Source organism: Leptinotarsa decemlineata, unplaced genomic scaffold (assembly GCF_025532065.1).
Source record: "Leptinotarsa decemlineata unplaced genomic scaffold, Ldec_3_MD MMD2_tig00078422_RagTag_RagTag, whole genome shotgun sequence".
In the NCBI taxonomy this organism is placed as follows: Eukaryota; Metazoa; Arthropoda; class Insecta; order Coleoptera; family Chrysomelidae; genus Leptinotarsa; species Leptinotarsa decemlineata.
In genome coordinates, this window is record NW_027412747.1 from 10,527,177 (window position 1) to 10,554,634 (window position 27,458).

Below are 27,458 nucleotides of genomic sequence, written 5' to 3' on the forward strand. Positions count from 1 at the left end.
ACCAAATTTCCATGTTTTTTGTGTGATAGGGATAGTAGAGCAAGGGATCAACATTGGTGCAGAAAGAACTGCCCTGTGAGGTAGTCTTTAAGACACGGCGAGAAGAACCTTCTCCGCAAAAACTTCGTAGATCCTAGAAAGATTCTCTTACCACCTCTACATATAAAATTAGGCCTCATGAAACAGTTTGTGAAGGAATTGCCTAAAGATGGATCTTGGTTCAAGTATCTCTGTCAGAAATTTCCATACCTTTCATAGGCTAAACTTAAAGAAGCCGTCTTTGTAGGACCCGACATTTGAAAAATGATGTTCGACGTAAACTGTGAAACCGCAATGACCATACATGAGAAAGAAGCATGGGTATCATTCAAGCAAGTTGTTACAAAATTCACAGGAAATACAAAAGACCCAGAATATCGTACCACTGTAGCTAACATGTTAAAGAATTTTGAGAAACAAGAATGTTTGATGAGCCTGAAAGTTCACTTCTTGAACAGTCATCTTGATTACTTCCTGGAAAATTTGGGAGATGTTAGTTAGGAGCAGGGTGAGCGTTTCCACCAAGATATCAAATTGATGGAAAAACGTTACCAGGGCCGCTGGAACATCAACATAATGGAAGACTACTGTTGGTCACTTCACCGTGAAGCTCAACAAGCGACTCATCGCAGGAAAAGCTACACAGAAAACTTCAAAGAAAAAAGATAAAGGAAGTATAAACCAATTCCATCTGACTAGTGAAACCTACATTACAACACTGTATCATTATTTCAAATTACCTACTGTAAATGAAAACCATGAGAGTGATTTAACATAATGTTTCACTAATCTTACCATATACCGAACAGATTTTAAATTATATGAAAAAAGTCAATTTCTCAAAAATTATGGGTGATATGAAAAAACTAACACTAGATTTAGATTCAGCAGAGAAAAATCTGTGAAAATCAGCTATTAAAGTAAACAAAGTTTCCAAAAACATTTTTTTTGTTGGCCTGTGGAACATTCCAAGACAAAAAACATGTCACATTACCATGTGTATATCCTTTACAAAATATTAAGTTACGTTCATGCTAACATGCTAACACAAAATGGGGAAATTCACTCTCACCAAACGAGAAGGAAAAACGACTTCCACCAGGAAAAATAAACCGTAATGAGTAAAAAGGTTCGCCATTTTATGGCGGGGCAAAATATTTCAACTTTTTACTAGAGCATCAGAGGTGAAGTCATAGACTTCCTGATAACAATTTATTTTTATTCCCTGAAAGAGTAGAAAAATAGTATTTTTGTGTAAAAGGTGTTGTAAATGATATAAGTGATATTGTATAAAATATACGTGTTATATAGACATTCATGCATTAAAAAAGATGAATAAATTTTGACTTCAAGTTCAAAACTTGATTTAATTTATTATTATTTTCACGTCTATACCTTGCTTGTTTTTGTATTTTACGATTTGGATTTTTTTTAATAATTCGGGCAGCACAATAATTCACCTGACGCGCAAAGTAAGTTATGATGCCTTCAAATTTTGAAATTATGATATCACCTTCTACTGATTTATTTTGAAATTACCCGACGCTTTGTAAAAAGCTCTCACCCGTTTCAAATATTGCAGGATCTTACAGAAAAACAAATGTAGGCTTTCAAGGAGTATCATTTCAATACCTAGCAGTAACAATGAAATGAAGTTTATTTCAAACATGTTCTCGAAATCATCGTATCGTTCTTCTTCTAATTTGAAATAAAGTTTCTCGGTTAAACAGAAAGAGCCACTTCAGACTGATTCGATGGCCAGCTTTGCTTGAACGAAATTGTCATTCTTGAAACTGTGTCGAACAAAATTTTATGGCGAATAAAATCTCTGATAAAAATGCGTTCTTCGTATTCTGCCGGAGATAATACGAACCCGTTTCCCAGTTGCGAATTTTATTGAGGGTGAAACATGAACAGAAGAAGCCTTCTCCGACCAACGGAATGAATTTAATAGGATTGCTAAAAATTCCTTGCATATTGCATTTCAGAAAATATTGCCATGAAAAACTATACCAAAGAAAAAAAACATATTGCAGAAAAAATCGGAGTTTGAATACTATTATTAACGGAAAGCTATCCTTCGTGGAAAATATGTGTACAAAGTGGCCAAATTGGACACTTTTGAAGGAAAACTAATGTTTTCGAACTAGATAGATGAAAACTGATTGCTGTGTCTAAGGGTCAAATTTTATGACAAACTCAATGGTGAAAACCGAATATCGATATCTATCATCGTTTCTAAGTAACAGCATTTTTTCGAAAATGTGCATTTTCGGAAAAGTTGCTGTAACTTTTTTCCTGTCAAAAATTTTTTGTTTCTATGAAAATATTTTCGAAGCCCATTTTTGCTCGGAATTCAATGATTTAAAAAATAATTTTTTCAAATGAGATATCAATAGTTATTGATAGAAAACTATTTTTTGATGAGACACCCCATTTATTCCTGCATATTTCGATGAAGCATAATACCATTTTTTCAAAAATGGAGTACTTGTCTTGTCATCTTTGAAATACAGAGCTTTTAGACTTTGAAACGCATACCTTGATCAAGTAGGTTTTGGACGACACGGCGATAAAACAGAAAGAAATTGTTCAGTAGTAGCTAATAGATGTTCAGAAAGCTTTTCACAGCAGTAATTGAAACGCATAGTTTCAATGAAACTGATAATGAGTCATATTTTATTTACTATTAGTAAATGAAACTTCAACAATAATATTATAATGATAATGATAAAGAACAAACAATGAAATATATTTTTTCAAAGGAAGTGTTCGAAATATCCACCAGCTTGTCCTACACACAGGCGACACCTTTTCTCAACGTTCTTTGCCGAATTGTTCAATAGGAGTGAGAGAAGCAAAACTTTGCATCACTGCCGCTCTTAATTTGTATCTAGAATTGGCCGGCAATTTCAAAATAAGATTTTTCAACCTTTCTAAGAGGTAAAAGTCCATAGGCCTTAGGTTCGGTGACCTGAACGGCCAACGGTTGGGTCCTAGATTGGCTATCCAATCATTACCAAAATTTGCAGTCAAAAAATTGTTGACACTTGTAGTGTCGTGAAGCGAAGTCCCGTCTGCTTAAAAGTATATTTTTCTGAGCTCCATTAGTGATAGTTCCTCCACATGAGGTTCAATATTTCGCCTTGAAATTTCTAAATACCTCCGAGATATGAGAGTGCCATTATAAACGAACGGGCCAATAATTCTACCCCTGAAAATACCTGTCCATACACTTAATCCAAATTTTCCTTGACTTCTCCGCTCTACAATAGAATGAGACTCTTGTTATGTCCAAGTATAAAAATTGTAGCACTTGAAAATTCCGGCACTGCTCACGTGAGCTTCCTCTGTAAAAAAAAATCACGCACTTGGTTATAACTTTCCAGAACCACTGGCAAAGAACAATGCGGCGTTCAAAATATCCTAGTCCGAGTCGGAAAACAAAAACGTTTTACTCATCCTGCAAAGGTCTCATACTGGGAAACCCACGCAGTCCTATTCTGGCACTACACAGTAAGCCACTTGTAAGAAGTTTCGTGTATTGGTATAGATATGTGGATGATATCCTGATATGTTTCACAGGAACGAACAGACAGTTGACTAACTTTTTGAATTTCATCAATTCTCTCCACCCTTCTATCACATTCACAATGGAGATAGAACAGGATGACTCTATACATTTTCTGGATTTGACAATAACAAAAGTTAACAACAAACATGATTTTTCAATTTATCGTAAACCGGCACATACAGATATTATCATTCGTAATTCGTCCACTCACCCATATCAGCATAAGGTAGCAGCTTCCAACAGCATGATCCACATACTGATAAATGTGCCCTTGTCAGATGAGAATGTCAATAAAGAACTGAATATAATAAAGCAAATAGCCGTCAACAATGATTACGCTAGCGGTCTAATACATTCTTCTTTATCAATAAAGTTATACATTCAAGCTTTGGAAGAGAAGAGAATAAAAGTTATAGAACTTTAACCTACTTAGGCCAACCCACTACAAAGATTTCAGATTTTCTGCACATCAAAGGTGTAAATACTGCTTTCAAAGCCAACAACTACATAAGCATGCACATTAAAAATTACAAAGATAAAAGTTCAGTTTCAGAAAAATCAGGAGTGTATAAATTATCGTGTGGGTCATGTCCGATGTTTTATATAGGTCAAACTGGAAGAGCGTTCAAAGCCCGCATAAAGGAACACAAATATAGTTTTCAGAATTGAAAAATAAATTTCACATATGCCACTCATTTAATCTCAGAGGGACATGAGCTCAACCATGAATACAAGCACCTCCATTTCCAGAAGAAAGGTTTGAAACTCGACCTGTTGCAGAGTATGGAAATGAAAAAATTCAAAAACTCTCAATATCTTATGAACGATCAAACTGAATTGAATAATTCGCCATTATTGAATCTGTTCATTTGCAGGTAAAAATAGTTAGGTATATTTACAGGTATACTTTAGAAAAATGTATTGATATGGTTAATGAATTCATACCTGACCTTTTCAGGTAGATTCATTCATTAGGCAGACGAGTAGGTAATAGGTTAGAGTATAGAATGGTTGTAATTTAGAAGTATCTTTCAGTTTATGCTTGAGGAAGCTTTTGTATTGCGAAACACGTGTCGCTGTTTTTGTAAAACCCTTTATAGTGGAAATCATACAATAAACTGTATTGATTAGTTTTTTACGACAAGAAATATTTATAAATTTTGTTGAAATATTTGATTCAATTCGAGTTCAGAAACGATTGAAGATATTTCCGACAATTTATATATAGTTCAAGTTCAGGGACACGTTCAGAGGCATTTTCGTTTCGGTTTTTGTTACAAGCCATATCGGTCAACTAATCAAGTAGGAGTAGAACCACTCACATACAATTTGACCACTGTCAACAGTTCTATCTGTCTAAAATCAATGAAAAAAACCCTTTTTGTACAACTGTCATTGAAAGTGACATTTTTAATGGTTGTCAAGAGTATTGAATGATGATGTTTACGAAGTAGCGTGTTAAGAATATTTTTAACACTACTGTTAAAAGTATTTTTGATACGATTTCTTTCGCCGAAATAGCAATAAACAAAACATAATTATTCAATTTTCAAGGAATTTTTATCATGAATAATAGATATAAATACAACTAAATTCTGTTACAAATGATACATTAGACACCAGCAAGAACTTTAAATGTGACTTTAAATGAAACGCGTGAGCTATAAACAATACTGTTTGTTGGTAACCAGGTGATTCGGCGTCACCTGACACGGCCACTTCACACATTAAATGCGATAACATGAAAATAATCAACTGACAAGAGACGTCAAAATGTGTTTTTATAGAAATATTTTATTAAAACAACGATAAAAATAAAATAAAAACAACAATAAAAATTAATTGACGATCCGGGGCTACTTCATTGATTCCAGTGGCGCATTTGCTTTTTCAGCTGTAGGAAAACCCGGAAAAACCTGCAGCACCACATCATCTGAAGATCTTGATCCAACAATGTCCTCTCTCTTATAAAACAAAATGTAGGGTGTCTCCAGAGGCTTCAATAAATTCAATATTAAATTTATCTATTTCATTATGAAAACAGGACAGTTGTACAAAAAACGTTGTATGATATTTGTGTTAAAAGTGAGTTTTATTTTGTTCGTGAAATTGCTCAACTCGCTACGCTCCTTTCGCAAACTTTTTCACTCACGAAATAAAACCTTACTTTGAACACTCATATGATAAATAGCTATTATATGAATACTGCATCATACAAAAATCACTTTTCTCTAGTCAGTTTGTATTCCAAACATTCGTTATGGAATTGAATCAGATATCATTCACAGGGTGACTATACAATATAGTGAATGGAAGAGGTAAAATTTCATTTGGATTCCCCTGAATTCAATTATAAGATCATTGATGTGAAACTATTACCATTCATTCAAAATAGAACTCATGTGAATGATATCTGATTCTTATTCCACAACAAATGTTTGAAATACAAACTGAGTAGAGAAAAGTATCTTCTGTATAATTCAGTGTTCATAAGAATTATTTTCTATCGTGTAATTCAATGTTTATATGAAAGTGGCTGTTTCAGGAGGACTTTCTTTCAGTTTGTGTCTGAAAGTTACTTCTTTGCATGATCTACACATTCATGTATAGAGTTTCAAATTGATTACTTCCTTCCTTTCTTTGGAAGATTCTCTCATCCCTTTTTTTTGTATCAGATGGAGTAGTAGAAAGCCAAAAACTTTCTTTCCCAAAAAAATTAATCACTCCTAAAAATATAACCCCTTCAATTTAAAAAAAAGGCTTTGACAGAAATGGAAAATATGAATATTTATTAACAATGATACGAGTCAGTATCTAACTTATTTCTAACGCTTCGGTTCATTTTCCCATATCCGCCATTATATTTTCTAAACTCATTATATCATTTGATTGAGATAGTTATACAACATGACTAGACATCAAAGTGTTCATTGATCATGACTCTTTCTCTTGTGTTTGTGAATATGATCAGTTCCATTTCCAGTGTTCAATTCTGAAATAACACATACTGACAGAATAACACGGACTTCATTATCATTCTAACAGCAATCAATACATTCAGTACGGAACTGCAAATTAGTTTTCCACTCCATTTTCTTCAACACCTGCTCTACGGTTCATAAACGAAAGCTTCTGTAAATAAATACATTTTCAGCAAAATGTTTTCAAATGTAAATATTTTCTATGGTAATTGGATTCCAAAATTCCGATTGGATACATTTCTCCTGATTGTATTGGTGAACCGTAACAAATTGCTCTGAGGCCTAATTTTTAATTCATGTTATGCGAAACTTCTGAAGCCTCAGGCTAGGCGAAACGAAGTTGTCAGGAGTAAAACATTTTGGATAGTTGAATTAAAACTCAGTCGTATTGGAAAAGACACACTGCTGCTAATTTGTTCATTGTCAATGAGATCTATGTATATATATGTCGATCTCAAATTATTTGTGGAAGTCCAGGGAAGGTTTGAAAGTCAAAATAGTCAATGAATATTACACCATGCATATCCCAAAATACCGAGGCCATAACCTTTTCAGCCGATTGTTTTGCTTTCATGCGCTTTGGACGAGGTTAACCAGTTACTCTCCACTCAGATGAAGATCGTTTTGATTCCGGAGTGAAGTGATAGATCCATGTTTCTCATCCATTGCTACATATTGATATAAAAATTCCGGTTTGTTATGTTTAAACATTGCCAAACACTGCTCAGATTCATGAAGACGTTCTTATTTTTGGTCAACAGTGAGCTCGGGCAGCACTCACTTAGAACAGAGCTTTCTCATCGTCAAATGCTCATGCAATATAAAACCCACACGTTTTTTTATACCTTCACAATGTCAGCTAACTCACGCAACTTCACTTTAAGATCATTCAAAACGATTTTGTAGATTTTTTTTTGTTTTCTGGTGTTACTGCCTTATTCCTTCTGCATCATCGGTGTCTCCACGACCACGTTTGAAGTCAGCAAACCAACGTTTAATTGACGAAATGGTTAAGGCTTCCAATTGTTGTTTCTGATGTAGCGGAGTCCTTATAACACTTTTCAAGCCATTGCTTCGCTTGAACAGTATTTTTTCCATCAAGTAACATGTCAAAATCAAAACACGAAATTATTTTTGATCCGTTTTTTGAAAGGAACAAAAGTTGTGTCGCTCTTAGCACAATAACTTACGAACTTATGGGTAGAATATCACGATATTTCAACAGTTTTCTTTCGAAGGTTAGTTCTAACTGAAAAAGCAGTAAATGCAATCTGACTAACGCCATCTATGTGTTAGATCCAAAACTTTTCACCTCAGACAGTATATTTGGGAATTTTCTGAAATTTCATCCACCCACGGATTCAAAACATTTTGGCCGACAATCGAGATGACATCTGATTATTATTAAAAACCAAACCAACTTCGTTGGTCGCTTGGATGGTTACCTTGAAGAGACATGCTTCTATGTTTGCCTTTTCCAAACTCATTAAGACTTCACAGGCTCCAGCTGAAAACCGCTCGTTTCAAGTCTTTTCCCCACTTCAGAAACGTGGAGTAGGATCAGAAGGGCACACACGTTTGTGGCAGTAACTTTGTCTTATTCCGACAGTTGCGACAGATTCAAGTTGAAGGATGCTTTCATCAAGGAGATTCCATCCACGAGCTGCACATTTCCGTCTCCATTTCCTTCCTTATACACGTGTCCTTTATCCTCACATAATCCTATTTACAGATGAACAGTTGCATAGTTTTGTATTCCGAATGCACAATGATTTTCTCAGATGTTATATCAAATGCCTAGATGGTGATCAATCAAGGCCGCAGTTACGCTGCGTTGGCTTTGAGTCCTGCGTTATAAATCTATCTGCAAAGGAGGGTGCTGCAAGCAGCTTCATCGGACCAGAACCTATCATTGGCATCGCTTCAGGCTTTGCCAAACAAAAATTGAACACCTGGATGGCAAGAAGATTTATAGACTTCTGGCAGAATCTTCCGGGATTGGCTCACTCCAAGGCGGCATTTATTCACCCTTCGAAGCTTGATACCAATCAGCTGTTAGACTACAGTAGGGATGACCTGCAATGTTCAACAGGCCTTCCTACAGGTTACTGTCATTTGAATCATCATATGCAGAGACTCGGGCTGTCGGAAGACAGTGTGTGTCGCTTCTGTTTGGAAAATGATGAAACAGCAGGGCACATACTTTGTGAACCAAATCAGATTTTTAGAGTTGGGAAGAGCCGTACTCTTACCATTTGACCTGACAGACCACTCACCATACAAACCAATCGGCTTCGTTAAGAAGATGGGCTTATTTGGTCGAGTGTGGATAGGTGTGAGCCACAATGAACCCTTGCGGGTTGCGGTGGAGGGTCGAAGAGACTCACTCACTTTGGACCTAACCTAATCTAACCTATACATCTATCAATGAGCAGGTTCTCCTCGCAGCCAGCGATACCCCCATTTCATCCTCTCTGCTCATATTGCCGTTAGAATACTAGGTCAACTATGGAAAGTGTTCGTGCATACAATATACCTGTGAACAACGTAGCACAAATTCAAGCATACTATCGGTCTGAAGTTTTTTGGATTAGGCGAATCTTCGTTATAGCAATTAGAATTGACCATTTTTCAACAAATCAAGCCAGAATATGCGACTCCACATCAAGCCAACAATAAAAATTCTTGCCAGAGTAATTACTTGGTAGTTTTTTCCACCAACAGTTGAAAAAAATGCAACACGTGTTTCGCCATTCACTGGCTTCTTCGGGCTTGTCTTTACTAACGCCCCAAAGAAGCCATTATATGGCAAAACACGTGTTGCGTTTTTTTTTTAACTGTTGAGTGATAATCTCCCAATGAAGTGTTTTTTGAATACGTTAGTTATGGATTTTCATCAAGTATGGGCCAATTCCATCATCTACCTATCCAGGCTGTTGAAACTCTCTATAGGAAGCTCCGAACTGCGCTAGGCCTGAAACCTAGGTTGAGTGATTGTTGATTCTATCGAATGCCCTTCCAGAAAGATTCCAACTGATCAGCGGTCGGCGGATTATTCACAACACATGGTGGCTCTTGCAGTAAGCGAAAAGGTTTTTCACGTAACTTGGGGTTTTCCGCGATAGTTCTCACTCACCTCACTTGTGACTTGTGACTTTGTATTTTATCAAGATAGTTTTGCTTGTTACTCAGTAGCACGACATGACTCAAAGTTTGATGGTTATTTCATAGTTTGGCAGTTATTTGCTTTATAGTGGGTATAAAAGACTTGTTGACCACAACACATTGAAATGAAGACCCAAGTTGTCTCGTTGACTTGTGGACACGTTGTTCAATCATGCGAAACGTAAAGTTGGAATTTCGTCCTTCCATTTCAAAAAGCGACTGAACGGTGTTCTACGGAGTGGGCCAAATTGGACACTTCTAAAAAGAAACTCCTGTTTTCAAACTAGATAGATGGAAAGTAATGGCTGCGTCCGAGGTTAAAATTTTATGAAAAACCTAATGGAAAACCGTTATCCATAATCGTTTCTGAGATATCGAAAATGTGCATTTTCGAAAAGTTGCTGTAACTTTTTTCCTGTCAGAAATTTCTTGTTTCTATGAAAACATTTTTGAAGCAATTTTTTACGTAAAATTCAACGGTACAAAAAACTTATTTCTTCAAATGAGGAATCAATAGTCAAATTTGGATTCTAGCAGAAAAGGACGCTCTTCAATTAATTGTTTTTGTTTAATTTTCACTTTTGCAATGAAATATGAGAATTACGAAAAATGGGAGATTTTAAACGCCGCATGGCTTTTTGCCACTTGTTCCTGGAAAGTTGTAACGAAGTGCGTGATTTTTCATTAAATTGTATTCAGACAGACGAAGCTTGTGTGAGCAGTGCCGACATTTTCAGCCGATACAATTCTTTTACTTGGGTACAACAAAATCACCATTTTATTGTGGAGCCAAGAAGTCAAGGAAGATTTGGATTTAGTGTGTGGGCAGGTATTTTCAGTGGCAGAGTTTTCGGCCCGTTCATTCATAATGGCACTCACATCTCAGACGTATTCAAAAATTTCAAGGCAAAATATTGAACCCCTTGTTGATGAATTGCCACTAATGGAGGAAAATATAATTTCAACAAGACGTTGTTTCGCCTCACAACACTACAATGGTCACCAATTTTTTGGCTGCAAATTTTGGTAATTAGATAGCCAACCGTTGGCCGGCCAGGCCACCGGACCTAACGCCTATAGACATTTACCGCTGGAGAACATTGGAAGATCTCATTTCCGAATTGCCGACCAATTCTAGATACGAAATGGAAGCGGCAGTGATGAAAAGTTTTGCTTCATTCACTCCTATTGTTCATCCTAACGTTCAGAAAAGGTGTTGCATGTGTGTAGGAGAAGCTGATAGACATTTCGAACATATTCTCTGAAGAAAAATATTCCATTGTTCGTTCTTCATCATCATTATTATTATTGTTGAAGTTTCATTTATTAGTAGTAACTAAAGTATAAATTATTATCAGTTTTATTGAAACTATGCGTTTCAATTACTGCTGTGAAAAGCTTCCTCAACATTTTATAGCTACCACTGAACAATTTCTTTCTATCCAAAGCCTACTTGATCTAAGTGTGCGTTTCAAAGTCTACATGAAAAAACTGAAAGCTCTGTATTCCAAAGATGACTTGAAAGGGTAATTCTGAGCTCTATTGGAATATGCAGGGTGTCACATAAAAAAATAAGTTTTCCATCAATAACTGTTAATATTTCAACGTTTGTTTGAAGGTGATTGACAATGTTTCATGATTAATTTCACTAGTTCGGACTTCCATTGTCTAATATATAAAATGATTTGAAATCCCTGAAACAACTAAAAAAGAAGAATTGAAAATAAATAACTGTAAATAACAATTGTATTAAGCAATAAAACCTGAAATGAAATAATAGTGAAATAAAATACAAGTTAAAATAAAACAATAAAACGCTTTCCATTTTTTCCGCTTCACTGGTTCAGTGGGAGATGACCGTTTGGCGGGAGTTGGCCATTTTTTGCTTGATGCTGGGTTTCCATATGTTGCATATTTCTACGCTGGCTTGGCTGAATACGTTGTTGGACAACATGTATGCGGCCTTCTTGAATTTTCTCCTAAATCAATGTTCCTCTCTGTGTAAGACCTCAGCTTGGGACCACTCGATTTTGTGTTGATAGGAATAGCAGACCATGTTTGGATCCATCAACTTAACATCGAGTGGTCCCAAGCTGAGGTCTTATACAGAGAGGAACACTGGCTTAGGACAAAATTCAAGAAAGCCGCATACATGTTGTCCAACAACTTATTCAGCTAAGCCAGCGTAGAAATACGCTGCAAAAAATGGCCAACTCCCGCCAAACGATCATCTCCCACTGAAGTGAAAGTACTCGAACGACCCATAAATCGTCATCTCTCGGAGGAATCAGTCCCGTCATCACCCGAAGACGATTGTGGATACTAACAATCGAAACGTCGTGAACTAACTAAGTGTTCAATTTGACCCACTCTGTACACGCTGGTGTACCGTGTGACAGCCTTTCCTTGAGAACATCGTGAACATCGGAAACAACTATCAGCAATCCTTCTGTATCAATTATTTTCTAATCATCTATGATTCGGAACCGAATTTTTGAAATGACTCAATAAATTGATTTAGCAAGCATCAACCCGATACTCACTGAACAGCAAAATTATACAGTGTGTTAAAGCCAAATTGAATAAATTAATTATTTCGCTTACTGTACATATTTGAAAACGTAAAAATGCCACCCCTACCTTCAATCCCCTTCGAATGACAGTTACCACCCCCAATTTTTTAAATGGGAAGTATAGGTTTGTGATATATCGTTTGAAAGGACACTTCATTATCTGAACTATGTCGAGTTTATTGCAACAGTTAAGATAAAATGAATTGAAAACATGTGGTTAACGAAATTTGATAAAATACTCTCAAAAACTAAAACATAATGCAAAACGTAATGAAATGTAGAATACGAAAAAGAACTATGGATGTTAACGAAGTTCACCGCTGACGTCTTGGCAACATCCTTATCTCAAATAAAACTGTCTTTCTAACATTATTTAAAATATCAGGCATGACCGAATTAATCGCAGCGTTATTTGTTCTTTTAAGTCATTCAAATCTGAAGGTTTAGTTTTGTACACATTGCTATATAATGATGAAAGATCAGGTGATCGCGCTGGCTATTCAATCGATCCTTGCCTCCTTATCCACCGATTGGAAATTGTAGTATCGAGGTATTGCTGGACTTCAACTTGGTGATGTGGTGGTGCTTCATCCTGCTGAAACCATATCATATTCACTGAAACTTGAGGGTTTCCTGGATCAGAGTATACAGTTGCTAAACTGTATACTCTGATCATTTTGAAGTAGTGCCAAATAATTATCGTCATTCAAGTTGCCCTCAATGGAAAAGGGACCAATGTTTTGGTTTCCTAGAATCCCTGCCCAAACATTAACCTTTTGGGGGTATTACATGTGTTCTTCTTTCATCCAGTGAGGATTTTCCGTTGATCAGTAGCGCAATTTTGCCCATTATCACAACCGGTACAGACAAAGTACACTCATTAGAAAACATAACATATTCTAATTGGATGATGTTGTTATCCAACATGTTTATCATTTGCTCACAAAAAAAAGTTCTTGTATAAAAATCATCTTCTATGAGCTCCTGAGTAGGTATTATAGGAATGCATTTTATATTTTTTTTTATATGTTTATTATCGAAATATGGCTAACATTGAATGTAGTGGATATTTGTCTACTCGATGTATGTGGGTTTTCCCCAAACGTAAGAAACATATCTAATTTGAGTTCATCACTCATTGCATTGGCAGCTGCTTTTTCATCTGCCCCACATGAACAAGCTCGCGAAATTGATTCTCTATTTCGCTCATTTTTCCTTGAGATATGGGCGGTAAATTAGAAAATTTCCCATTAAATAGGCGAGGTACTTCCTGTTGTATTCGTTTCCTATCTCCGGAACCGATCATTTGTAAAACTTCTTATTTTATGCACATCCGTTAATCTAACCATTTGTCAGACTTGAAGTTAACGAACTCCAATCTCAAATTAAAATACCGACAACTACTGTTGTAACATACAGAACAAGTTGACAAGGTGTTTCAAAGTAACGTTGCCACGGAAATTATTCAGTTTTGACAGCTGATTTACGGAAAAACAAATTTTTTCAAACAGATCTAAAAAGAACATTATTATGGTTTTTGCACACTTTCTTATTATCAATACCTCAACATGAAATAAGTCTTGAGTCTTGCAATAAGTCTTGAGTGTCGTTTATCAAATTTCGGTAATAACTTGATTTTAATTTATTTTATCTTAATTGTTGCTATAAACTTGAAAGCGATAACATTTTTGAATAGAGAATGAAAAGATGTTTTGTTTCAACATGAAATAAGTTTCAAATTTATTGCAATAAGTTTTGAGTGTCGTTTATCAATTTTCGGTAACCACATGATTTATTTCATTTTATCTTAATTATTGCAATAGATTTGAAAGCGATAACATTTCTGAATAGAGAATGAAGATACTTTCAAAAGATATATCACAAGCCTATACTTCCCATTTAAAAAATTGGAGGTTGTACCTGTCATTCGACGGCGGTTGAAGGTAGGGGTAGCATTTTTCCGTTGAAGTATGTCAAATAATAATTTAAATTTGATGTTTTTCGAGATTTTTAAAAAATATGTACCGTAACTGAAATAATGAATTCATTTCATTTGGCTTTTATACACTGAATATTGATTTTTTTATTGTTCAATTGTTGTCAATTCAAAGCTTTCGTTTTTCTAAACGTGTACGCTGATTTTCTGAAACAAAACATCAATTTAAACCAATGAAGTATCACACGACTCCCATTCTATAGTAGAATCAAATTATGAAATAACAAACGGCTTTTCTACATAAAACCTGAAAGTGAAAAAATATGTTGAATTTTCTCATCAAAAATCTTCTCTTCGTGACATTAATATAATTATCATGAAGGACAATAATGAAATAACTTTTTGTTACCGAGTTTCAAGTTTCGTGTTGTCATTAGGCTTTGCTTTTTAAAATTAATTAATTAACTAATTACGGAGGAAAGGGTCCAGTACAAAAGGAGATTTTCGTGAATAGCTGAAAAAGGGAAGAGCAAATAATTCGACTAATTAATTTCGGATTATGCAGGTCACGGAGAAACTTGAAAAAACTTATGCCGCTTCAAGAAAATTTTGCCTGCGCCCAGTTTGCTCCGTAAATACATGAGAGATACCTGGAGTGGATTCCGCAATTGAATAAATACCAGAAGTTTCTGATAATTTTAGTTGTTCATACAATTAGGCCTAGATGAAAGAAAAACTTTTTCTTTTTCAGGAACGGCCCTGAAGCTTTTTGCGTTCATATAAAAACATAAATTATTGGCCTCCTATACCGATTTTTCTTGAATGTCTTTTATTTTCATAACAAAAATCTATGAAAAATACAAAAACTCAAACAACTCAAGTTACTCTAGATTACCTTTTCATTATGAGCTTTCTTGGTATCGATTGAAATCTAAGTTTGGGCCCGGTGAAAATATAGTGCTTGCAGTAAAACTTGGTTATCGATTTTGAAAATAAAACAAGAGAGATTAGTATGGAAAAAAACATGAAACGTGTTGGTACAAGTTTTAGAAAAAAATTGGGACAAGTGAATGCTTAAATGTCAATGTTCCTTTTGAAAAAACCGAATCCTGAAAAATCTTTCTTCTATGTGAAAAACTCACATAGAAGAAAGATTTGGAATGTATCTGATAAGCGTGGCCGTGAACTGAAATTACACTTTTCCCATTAGTGATTTTCATATCGAATGTGCATGAAAACAATCGAAACTTCAAAAAAGTTGAATAAAGAGATCAAACTACTCTTTTTCCATTTTTGTATTATGAACTGCCAAAAATGTTTGATTGTGCTCCTTCTAAGATCCAGCCGCTACGACTGATTTTCACGATATTCATATTTTTGACTTTCCAGTTCAAAATAACACAGAATCTTGTATGACAATCCCTGATGAAGAACATTGGACATTTCGTCTTCTGCATCTTCAGCGGGATGATTAGGGTGGTTTTGAGTGAAATGATCATTTATTGGTCTCCAGTTTGAATTCCTTGTACAGCAATGCGACAAAAAGTTTTTTGATATGACTTGGTTTGTTATTTCTCACAATTAAAAAAATTGATGGATTTAGATCGACAGGAAATCTGGTCAAATGTGATGAAGGGGCAAACTGAGTAGTTCACCCTGTAACTGTAAATTAACTGCGTAATATTAACCTCTGGAAAGTTTAATCAGCAACTTGAGGTATTTGTGAATTATATATATACAGGAAGTTTATTTTTTAGCTGATATCACTATTGCTATTTCGGAAACGGTAGATCATACAAGGACAGTTGAATGGAACAAAAGCTACTTTTTTAGGGATGTAACACAATGGTATTTTCAGATCTATAAATCATCAACAGTTTGTGAGATATTTGCAAAAAACTGAAAATGACAGAATTAATTTTTTTGCTCTACCGCCTCCATTTTCAATAATATCAAAAAATGACAAAAAAACTTTTTGCTTTATTTCATGTGCTTTATAATCTGGGTGAACTCATTTTTCAATGCAACGTTTCGTTCATTGAATTCCATCATCAATATATGTTTTTTAAATACGGACCTGTATATTGTTTTATACATTTTCACATCTATATTTCCCTACGTTTCTTCCCGAAATCACATCGTCACTATCATTTTTTATCAAGAGCTCTAATTTCTGAATGTAAATGAAATCCAGAGTTCTCCTGTCGATAATGTCGTTCATTGAGATTATAAATATTTGTATTTACTGAAATTCAGCTAAATTCATTAAAAAAGTCATAGATGATTGTCATGAGAAACATGATAAGCGATAATTTCTTTTTTTGAAGTAAGCCATGAAATACATGAATGTGAATGTCAAGTTAATTGTCACACACAAAATAAAATTTATTCAAATCGTTGAGCAATTTTGAGAGAGAAACATGAATTTTTCCAATGACAAAAAAATGGATATGCTTTTTGTATATTCGAGATGTTTGAGGAATGCTACCAAATCTTTGGCAATGTATCAGGAATTGTATCCTGAACGACGACAACCTAATCATAGATATTTTCAACGAATCGAAAATACTTTACGGAATTATGGATCTTTTGAAAAACCCTCTGCAATAAAATGTACGGTTACTGAATTAGTGGCGATAATAAAATCGGCGTTTTAGGTGAGTTCAAAGAAGATTCACAATAACGATAAAGTGACATCAATTCGATTTAGGATTTATAGAAAATAAAAAAATTGAAAACAAGGAAGTAAGTATCCGTATCCATTACGTCTGTACGGAAAATTTTTAAGAAAAATAAATTCAAGCCTTATCGAGTCAGGAAAGTTCATCATTTGCGTTCAACGGACTTTAACAAGAGAAACATTTTTTGTAGATGTCTCTTTAGAAAATTCCGTCAAAATAATGAAATTTGTAAAAAAAATTGTGGATGGTTCAATAGGAATATACATTATAATTGGCGACAAGAAAATGGATATTCACAAGTTACCAATTTTCAAGAGAGATATGGTGTTAACGTATGACTTGGTTTTCTTGATGTTAAAATTATTGGCCCCCACTTTTTTGAAACATCTCTGACCGGAGAATCATACTTGGATTTCTTATCAGAGACTCTAATTGAGTTTTTAGAAGATTTGCCACTTAGCCTCATAAGAAAATATGAGCATTTCTAACACGATGGAGCTCCATCACATCGCAGGAGAATTTGCAGAGATTTCGTCAATACACCTATGCCAGGAAGGTGGATAGGAAATAATGATCCTATTGAATGGCCACCACGTTCACCGGACCTTCCTCTTCCAGATTTTTCGTTGAGGGGCTTCATAAAAGATCAAGTATTCAGAACAAATTTTGAAAATATTGAAGAATTGAAAGATTCAATAAGAAGCGCCTGCTTCTATCACTCCACAGATGTTGGAGAACTGCCACAAGCACTATTCTAGAGCACGTGTTAGGAATCACACGTTAAAAGGTAAGACCTCGTTAGTCCCTAGCTCGCACAAGTTTCTCAACTTCAGAGAGTTGTCGTTCGTATGGGGGCGGCAGCTGATTAACGGAAAAACAGATTTCAAAACAGATTTAAAACAAGCACTATTTCTAAAGCAAGTATTTGTTTAAGAACTGATGAAAGACAATTTGAACATTTGATGCGATATCGCGTGAGACGGTAACTTAAAAAATGTAACGTGAGACATTCCGTTATGGTGTTCATTTTCTATCATTTATTATTGATGTGATGTATTAACAATACTGTTAACTATGTGTTACAACAATAGTTTGATATTTGATTTCTCATTGAATAAAAAAAGTTAAATGGTAGAATATTGATGATGTGGTTTCGAGAAGAAACGTCGAGAAATACATATGTTGTGATATGTCAACGAATTTGTGATTTTATTGACTACGAAAATGAGTGCACCCAGATTATAAAGCGCCTGAAATGAAACTAAAGTTTTCCTGTCATTTTTTGATATTATTGAAAATGGAGGCGGTAGAGCAAAAAAATAAAATCTGTCATTTTCAGTTTTTTGCAGATATATCAGAAACCGTTGATGATTTTAAAGATCTGAAAATACCATCTCTAAATAGGCAACTTTTGTTTCTTTCAGCCGTCCTTGTAGGATCTATCGTTTCCGATATAGCAATAGTGCTATTAGCTAAAAAATAATATTTTAAAGCTTCTTCAGGGCTATCTAAAATACAATTTGGTTTAATTTTAACAGAAAAAAGTTAATATTGATACAGTAAATTAAAAAAGAAATATAAGAACACTGTATAAAATAATTGTAGAAAGTTTGTAAAAAATTTTTGTCAAAAAATTGAATTGAAATTGACTTAATAGTTGTCAAAATTGATATAACTTTGCTTAACAATTTTGAAAAACAAATAGTTGATGTTCATGGAAATATATACTTATGTTTGATTTATAACAAAATGTCAGAGAAAATTCGTGTTTGACTTAACAAATTGAAAAAAAAATACATGATGGAAAATTCCAAATGATGTTACTTACTTTTATTTATGTCTAAATGTAATAAATAAGTATATATTGTACTAAGATGATTGATATCTATTCGTTTGTTCATAGTTTTGGGCTCTTTCATAATTTTTACCATTTCAAGAAAAAAATTTTTTTTGTAATTGTTTTCAATTTGTAAAATCATACTTTGTTCGTAATTTGGAAGATGATTTTTTATGATACAATGCGCAGCCAAAGCACAAGATATTTTATTGAGTCTTATGCCACTTTTATGGGAAACAATTCGATCTCTAATTGATATAATTTTCCAAATTACGAACATAGTATGATTTTACTAATTGAAAACAATTACAAAAAAAGACTTCTCCTGAAATGTTGGAAATTATGAAAGAGCCCAATACTATGAACAAATGAATAGATATCAATCATCTTAGTACTTATTTATTACATTTAGACATAAATAAAAGTAAGTAACATCATTTGCAATTTTCCATCATGTATTTCTTTTTCAATTTGTTAATTTTCTCTGACATTTTGTTATAAAACAAACCTAACTATATATTTCCATGAACATCAACTATTTGTTTTTCAAAATTGTTAAACGAAGTTATATCAATTCTGACAATTAAGTCGATTGAAATTCAATCTTTTGACAAAAATTTTTTACAAACTTTCTACAATTATTTTATACAGTGTTCTTATATATATATATATATATATATATATATATATATTTTTTATATTTACTGTAAGTATCAATATTAACCTTTCTCTGTTAAAATTAAACCAAATTGTATTTTAGATAACTCTGAAGAAGCTTCAAAATAAAGCGAAAGCTTGGCAAATATTGTAAATAAAAACCGTTTTTTCGAAATATATATATATATATATATATATATAGATGATAAAAACGATTATAAACAATTGAATAATATCAATAGGACATCATAATTGACAGTTCTCTATAAAGTTGTGAAAATTTTTTTTGAAAATATTGAAATAGTCCATTTGTTTTTAAAAAAATTATAAACAAATAGAGATAAAAATTATTTGTTTTAGTTTATAAATGTCTTCCATTGACATAATAACAATGAAACAATGATAAATGAAGCAAAAATTGTTTTCACAACATTATTGTGTTTTTTCTTTTTTTGTTTACTTTAAAAAATTATTCTAAACAAAGTTTTGAAATTTTCAGAGCTTTTATCATCTCTTATATGTATCTGAGGAGGGCTCCACGGAGCGAAAAAATTTCACGGTAATTATTTAAATATTGATTTTACTTTGAACGATAAAGGAAGTTTTAGAAAATTTTCTTGATTAACAATTGTCTAGGTTATTAAAAAATTACCTTCAATGGAAAATTCCAACGGGAATCAGTTCTCTATGGTGTTTAGATTATATCATGATTTTTTTAAATTTTTCTATTTACTTTAAGTAGCTTAAAAAAATATTTACAAGTTACGTACTCGCTTAGAGGCCGTGCGCGCAACCTAAAAATGGCGCGCGGACGGCTATTTTCAGCGTTAAAGTAAAATTATAAACAATGGAGATACCGTTCCGTGATTCGCAACTTTTTTTTAGTAAATTTCCTCCTCTTCAAGGATCTTTTTCTCAAAATTCAAATATATCAAAAGTTCACGAACTATAAACCGAACACTGCTTTTTGGGGTCTTTAATTATTTATAACTCTCAGAATTTCCCATGAACTAATTTACTTTTTTTGCACAGTGATCCAGACAATATTCCGGATCGAATGAGCCTAACCACTTAGTTTTACTAAAAGTATGTCCATTTAACACAAATCTAAACTCTAAACTATAGTTAATAATATTTTTCTGCTTTCATTAATATTTCTATTTTTTCTTTTTTTGGTTGTTGCTTGTATGTTATTTCTTTGTAATTTCAGTTTTTTTTGTTTTTTTTTGTTTAATAACCTTGTTATTTTCGGCTAATCTTTCAAATTCTTCAAAAGTCCGAACAGCTTTTTTCATCATTTTCATTTGAAAGAAGTTGTTTCTAGAATGTTATTGATGCATCAAATAGGTACCTAGCAGAAGTTATTATAATTTGAAGGGTTCATGTGGCACCAACTTCAAAAATATTTGTATACCCCCGAATTGTATATAATTCATTATGTTGGTTGATTCAGTGTATATTATGATGCTGTTATCAAAACAGGCACTTTACCTAAAACCAATTGTTTTCCCCATCTGCGTTTCATTTCTGGTGATTGGAAAAAGTACTTGTTCCTTTAATGAAAATATCATCACACACTTTTGAGTTGATTATTTCTTTGTGCATAGGAGTATTTGATTGTGAATGAAGTGTTCATTCCTGAAAAAATATAATATATAAGGGTTGCCATCTAACATATATTATTTCTTTTCAACACTTGGAAACAAGAACTCATTTGCCTTTTCTAGTTTGCTAATTCAAACAATTTTGTATTTCGGTATTGACAAGTTTGCCATGGTTGGATACTTTATCTGAATAAAATTGTAAATCACTTCTTTCACAAGAAATTGATTATATTCGAATTCCCCTAGCTACAAAACCAACATGTCCCATAAACCTTTTGCCCTTTACCCCGAGACTGACCATATTCCTATGAGATAATCAAAATTGGATCGCGTATGAGTGGGAAGTGATATCATGTATATTCAGATGAGGTCCAGTTTCCTACGGGAGTAACGTACTCTGATTCGAGAAATAAATCAAATGCGACATAGAAAGTATTGAATATAAGATTTGGTCCTAGAAATAACATGCTATAAAGGAAAAATCCACCATTCGATTCGGGACGAAGTGAAAAATGAGAAACAAAGATGAATTTATTTTCAGTTATGTATTTCGAACATTATCTTTCATGGGATTACAATCACTTCACTCTGAATATTATCACAATTTTAACCAAAATTAGTTCATTAGTGCATAAGATACGAACTGAAACGGCTTGGATTATTGATACGTGTATGTGTGTATGTGTATCGAAAAGAAATCATCTCAGAACCTCGATCAAATCCTGGTGGTTTTAATCACCTCCTGATGATGCTTACTTGGTTTAGCAAAATGAACGTCAAGAAACATTTTCTTGTTTTGTATACGAGACAAAGTTTTCAATAGAATAATTTCAGGGCATCAGAGGTAACAAACTCTATATATCAAGTGTGTATATGATGAAAAATATTAGTTATGAAATTGACATTATTCATAATGCCACTGAAATGTCTAATCACCAGAAATTGACATTATTTATAATGTCACTGAAATGTCTTATCACTAGCCCACACGCATTCGATCTATATTATTTGATTATAAGGCATTCAGAGTGGCTGTTAAATGGATTTGGTTAAAAGGAATTTACTACACGAATTTTATGCAGAAAATTTGTAAATATTGAAATTTTTTATTTTCTACTGTTAAACTATGAATTCAACTCGTTTATTTTCATATTATATTGTTTTGAGATGTAACCGTTCACTGTGTTCCTGTAATTGTAATGTGTCATAAACTTTTCGGATTGATAGTGTATTCTGGGATAGCAAAACTTTATCAGGAAAAAATACTGTTCCTTTGGAAAATATAGTTTCGAAGTGGATTCACGGTACACATTCGCTATGATATAATAATATGATAATAATAATAGCTTCATTCATACATAAATACATTCAATATTACAATAATTTGAAACAGTGACATTGAGAAATGCAGAAGAAACAAAGACAGAGAAACCCACTAAAACAGAAGTTTTGTGTGGGACTCCTATTACGAAATGCATAATTAATTAGCTGAATTGAGAGACAATACAATTATTTGTAATAAAGCGTACTGTATATATAAAATAGTTAGAAGTATATAACAGATAATTATGAACATAAATATAATATCAAATTACGGTACTTTGATAGGTATATTTGAGTGAAAAGTGCAAATGTGCAATGTATGAGAGGAAAGTATAACAGATTTCGAACTCAACATAACTATTGTCGTCTTTATTTTTTTATAAGAATGTTATGAACGATGTCCCTATTAATATTAAGTACATATTTTTGAGTAGCTTAATATTATTTATTGTATAAATGGTCTTGTACATGTCCTGTAAGAGGTTGAAGATTTTCCCACTGTGGTATTATAATGAGTGTTGACCAATGACTGTTTTTGTTGCGTTCACTTGTACATCACCCTTTGATTCAGTGCGGGTATAATAATCGTGTCTAATTGGTCGAAGTGTCATTTTGTTTTTGTTGATATACAAGATTAAGTTGTACATGTATATTTGTCTGATATCGAGTAGCTTCGAGTCAATGAAGATTTGATCAGAAGAATAGTCATTTTTGTGGTACATGATTTTAAGAATTTTTTCTGTAGTACTTCAGCTTTCTTAAGGTGGATATCTAAAATAGCACGTAAGCTCAGTATAGCATACTGGAGTCGAAATTGTAGTAAGGCGTTGTATATTATTTTAAGGTGATTGACATCGAGGATAGATCTCAAGTATTTAAATTTATGTAGTATGCATCTTAGCGATTTCGAGATCTGGGTAATATGTTCATTCCACCTAAGATGATGATCTATTGTAACTTCCAGGTATTTAATTAGTCTGCTCGTGAAATTTCCATGTTTTTTTGTGATCATTCAGTATTAGTTTATCATAGTTTGACCAATGACTTTCGTAGCTTGCGAACGGCAGAAACTTGGTTTTTTCAAAGGTAATCGTGAATGACTTGTGATCGAACCAATCTTCAATGTTCCAATTTGATTTTCAACTTTGGGTTTCAAACTACTCCAATTTTCGTCATTGTAAAGTATGGCCATGTCATCAGCAAAACTGTAAATTAAATCATCTTTTTCCATAGTTAGTAGGCGGATAATATGTATTGAGAAGAGCATGGGTCCAATCACAGTACTCTGTGTTATACCATAGATAATTTCCCTTTGTGAGCTGACAGTATTATTTTTTTTAACCATTTGATCTCTACCAACCGAATAACTCAAAAGTTGTAAAGTTTTCTCCTCGTATTCCCGAATTCTCCAGAGCCTCCAACAGCTGGACATGGTCAACAGTATCAAAGGCTTTCCCTAGTCTCAGAATACACACAATGCGGGTAGTTTGTTATCTATATGATCGGTTTTATATATGAAAAAAAGGCCGGGGAACTATTACCGAATTTCAAAATTTGAAAAAAAGTCTCTAACGAGCGGAAAATCAATGAAAAAAATATTTATCTCCCAAAATGTAAGCACTAATATGTACAGTTGAAATTGAGAGATCAGATACTTGGTGGGTAGTTGAATGAACAATAATGAGCTGGCAACAAAATTCTATTGAGAAAAATATAGTATGGTATCCCCAGTCGAGGATACCATAAGAAACAATACTAATAATATACCCATAATAAAATGGTAGCCACACAGCGAAGATCAAACTTTTTTTAAGTTTTGATATAGCTTAATTTTTGCAGGAAAGATATTTTTTTCAGTCTCAAAAATATTCTTTTAGAAGAAATGCGAATCAAGCCAAACGCTCAAAAACTTTATTTGATTGACTAATTGATCTGAAGTTTATGAATTTTGTTGTGGCGTTTTACGAAATCAGCCCATTTTTTTTGCCAAAATTCATTATAGACCCAATATTAGATTTTGCATTTCATACAATTTTGTTCAGATTTTCACCTAAGACGATAACACTAATATCATTGGCAAAGAGAGTTAATTTTCTGTCATTATTTCCATGAGTATGAAATGCAATTCTTCATATCACTGCCATAACGGATTCCAGGCCTTTTGGATGTACTTCTAAATGAATGAAGCTGAAATGTACCAAAAAAATAGTATAATGTGCAACTAGTACGGAAAATAACATATTTCATATGAGTTGGTCAAGATTATGTAGTAGGCGAGTGGTTCAAACGAATGTGAATTATGCAGCTTCCGCAAGAGTTGTACACTATACTTTTCCGACGACCTGCATAGGTATGTTGGATTTTAATTTCGCATGACTGTATTATACCTATTCACAGGAAAGCAATTCAATTGTCTGAAGAAGCAAATAAGAAATATGTACCTATCACACGAAGAGAACAAATTCAGATGAACATTCAACAAAAATATTTGGGTACATTTTGGTCTGTATTCATGAAATATTAGAAAAATAATTATTGATGGTAATATTTGAACAATTATTCATTACTAACGAAATACAATTATTTTCTTCCATCAAACTCTGAATGGCTCGATTATCAATTCCTGTCATATTATTATCAGTTTCCACAACTGTAGTGCAGGTTGATGGTCTTGCAGTAGGGACTGATTGTGATTCCGAGCATGCCTGAGTTTCTGTTGGTTCTGAAAGCAATATTTACACCTTTGTTGTGCAGAAAATTTGAAACATTCGTAGTGGGTTGGCCTAAGTAGGATAAGGTTCTATAACATTTATCCTCATCTCTTCAATAATGATAATATACGATAAATTGAAATATCATGTTTATTGTTAACTTTCGTTATTGTCAAGTCCAAAAAATTCATATATAAGTCATCCTTTTTCATCTACATAGTGAATTTGATGAAAGGGTGGAGAAAGTTGATGGAATTCAAGGACTCACTAATGGGTTACTCTGTATTTTTTGCTCCAAATCGTCTATGAGAATATTTCGTACTAGCCCAAAATATCTAATTTCGTATACTAGTTTACAGTGTCAAATGATACGTATTGTGTAAATGATACGTATCGCTGTCTGTGTTTCTTGTGCTCAGCAATGCGAACTTTCGATGGTCTCTTAGTTTCACCGATGTATGATTCTCCTCACTCGCAGGGTACCCGGTAAATGCAATTCTTGGAATCGCAGTCCGCGTTTGGTGGCCTGGTTTTTTGTGAGGCTGCTACGGTTAGTGTTCCCAGATCTGAAGCAGGTCCTGATGTTGTAGTTGGACCCAATCCTTCTTATCCTTTCCGATAATCCTCTGATGTAGGGAAGTACAAGTACTGGTTGTGACATTCAGAGTTTTTAAATCAATTTATATTATATTAGACAATGGAAGTCCGAACTGATGAATTACACAACGAAACATTGTCAACCACCTTCAAACAAATGAATTTCATTATTTCGCATGTCTATTGTTTGATATTATATAAAATGATTTGAAATCCCTGAAATAATAATTAGAAGAAGACTTGAAAAGTTTGAAAAATTTCATCTTTTATTAATTCTTTCGGGGATTTAAAATCATTTTATATAATATCAGACAATGGAAGTCCGAACTAATGAAATTCAGAAGTATTATTGATTCTTCATTAAACTGTCGATATAATTCCCATATTCCTCTCATCGATCATTATCCATCTCCAGAGCCGTTCTTCTTATATCTTCACAAATACCGGACACATTAATGAAGAGGTAAATATAGACCAAATAACGAAATGGAAGCCAATGTAATTCAATGTGCACACACCTTCTTCTTATATAGGAGGATTTTTACCAAACAAATAAATGAGGTTCTACATTCTAATTGGATAAAAACTAAGTAGATTTGTATGAAAACTGTCTAATAGTGAAAACTCAATTCCACCACTTGTTACCAATTCTTCATTGTTGCTTCAAAAGAATTTGCAGGAGTTTTCAACCCCAATATTTCTATTATTGATCAGACATGACGTACGGGTATCTCTTTGATCCTGCAGAGGCAAAATGAAAATCAACAATTTACCTCTCAGTTCAGTGATTATTGATTGAGTATTAACTCGTAACAAACAGCGAACAGAAGAATTGCCAGTTATACACATAAAATAAATAACTGAAGAGCATTATCATTTCAATTCAACAAATGGGGAAAGAATTACCTTCTACATTCATCAGCATCGAAAAACAAATTTTTTTTTTTACCAAAATCGTTTCTAATTTGAAAATTTGTTTGACATTTCATGTTGTTATTCCATGACTTTCTTCAAAGTGGTAGCCAAATACCATCCATCTGCAAAGAAATGTTCGACTGTCATACTGTCTTGCCACACAATGGAAGAAATCTTGACCGGATAAATGCAGAAGGATGTCGTTCTTGGCTCATTGCATCTACTTAGGGCAAATGTTTCACGGATCTAATGATCACTTACCCCACCATATGGAGAGTGGTAATTAGTTGATAATGCTGGCGTGCCCTCCCGACTGTCTTGGAGCTTCGGGGACAGGATCCAAGCAGCTTACTCTTGGTGAAAATAATAATAATGATAATGTATTCAATGTCAATTTTAAATTCGAAGTCATTGTTATGAATACATGAATAAATTTAGAGTATCTGTGAAGTATATATTTATTTATATTCAATTTCTGTTTACTCAAGTATAGGTCATGGATAAATCACTTTTCATTTCGTAGTCTAAGCGGCACATCTTCCAGTAAAATAGGAAAATCTTCATTAAGAAAATGACGATATCTCTTTCCGTTTGATCTTTCCGGAATGACGAAGAGGCCCATGAAATAATCTCTAAGGATTCCTGCCCAAATGTTGAGAGAGAACTGTTCTTGGAAATGTGATTCTTGTATCGCATGGGGGTTTTCTCTTACTACCAATGATTGTGGTGAAAATTGCTTATAGCCTTGCGTGAGAAATTTGCATCGTCAGTAAACAGGTTAGGTTAGGTTAGATCTGAAGTGAGTGGGTCTATTCGACCCTCTACCGGAACCCGCAAGGGTTTATTGTGACTCACACTTATTCAC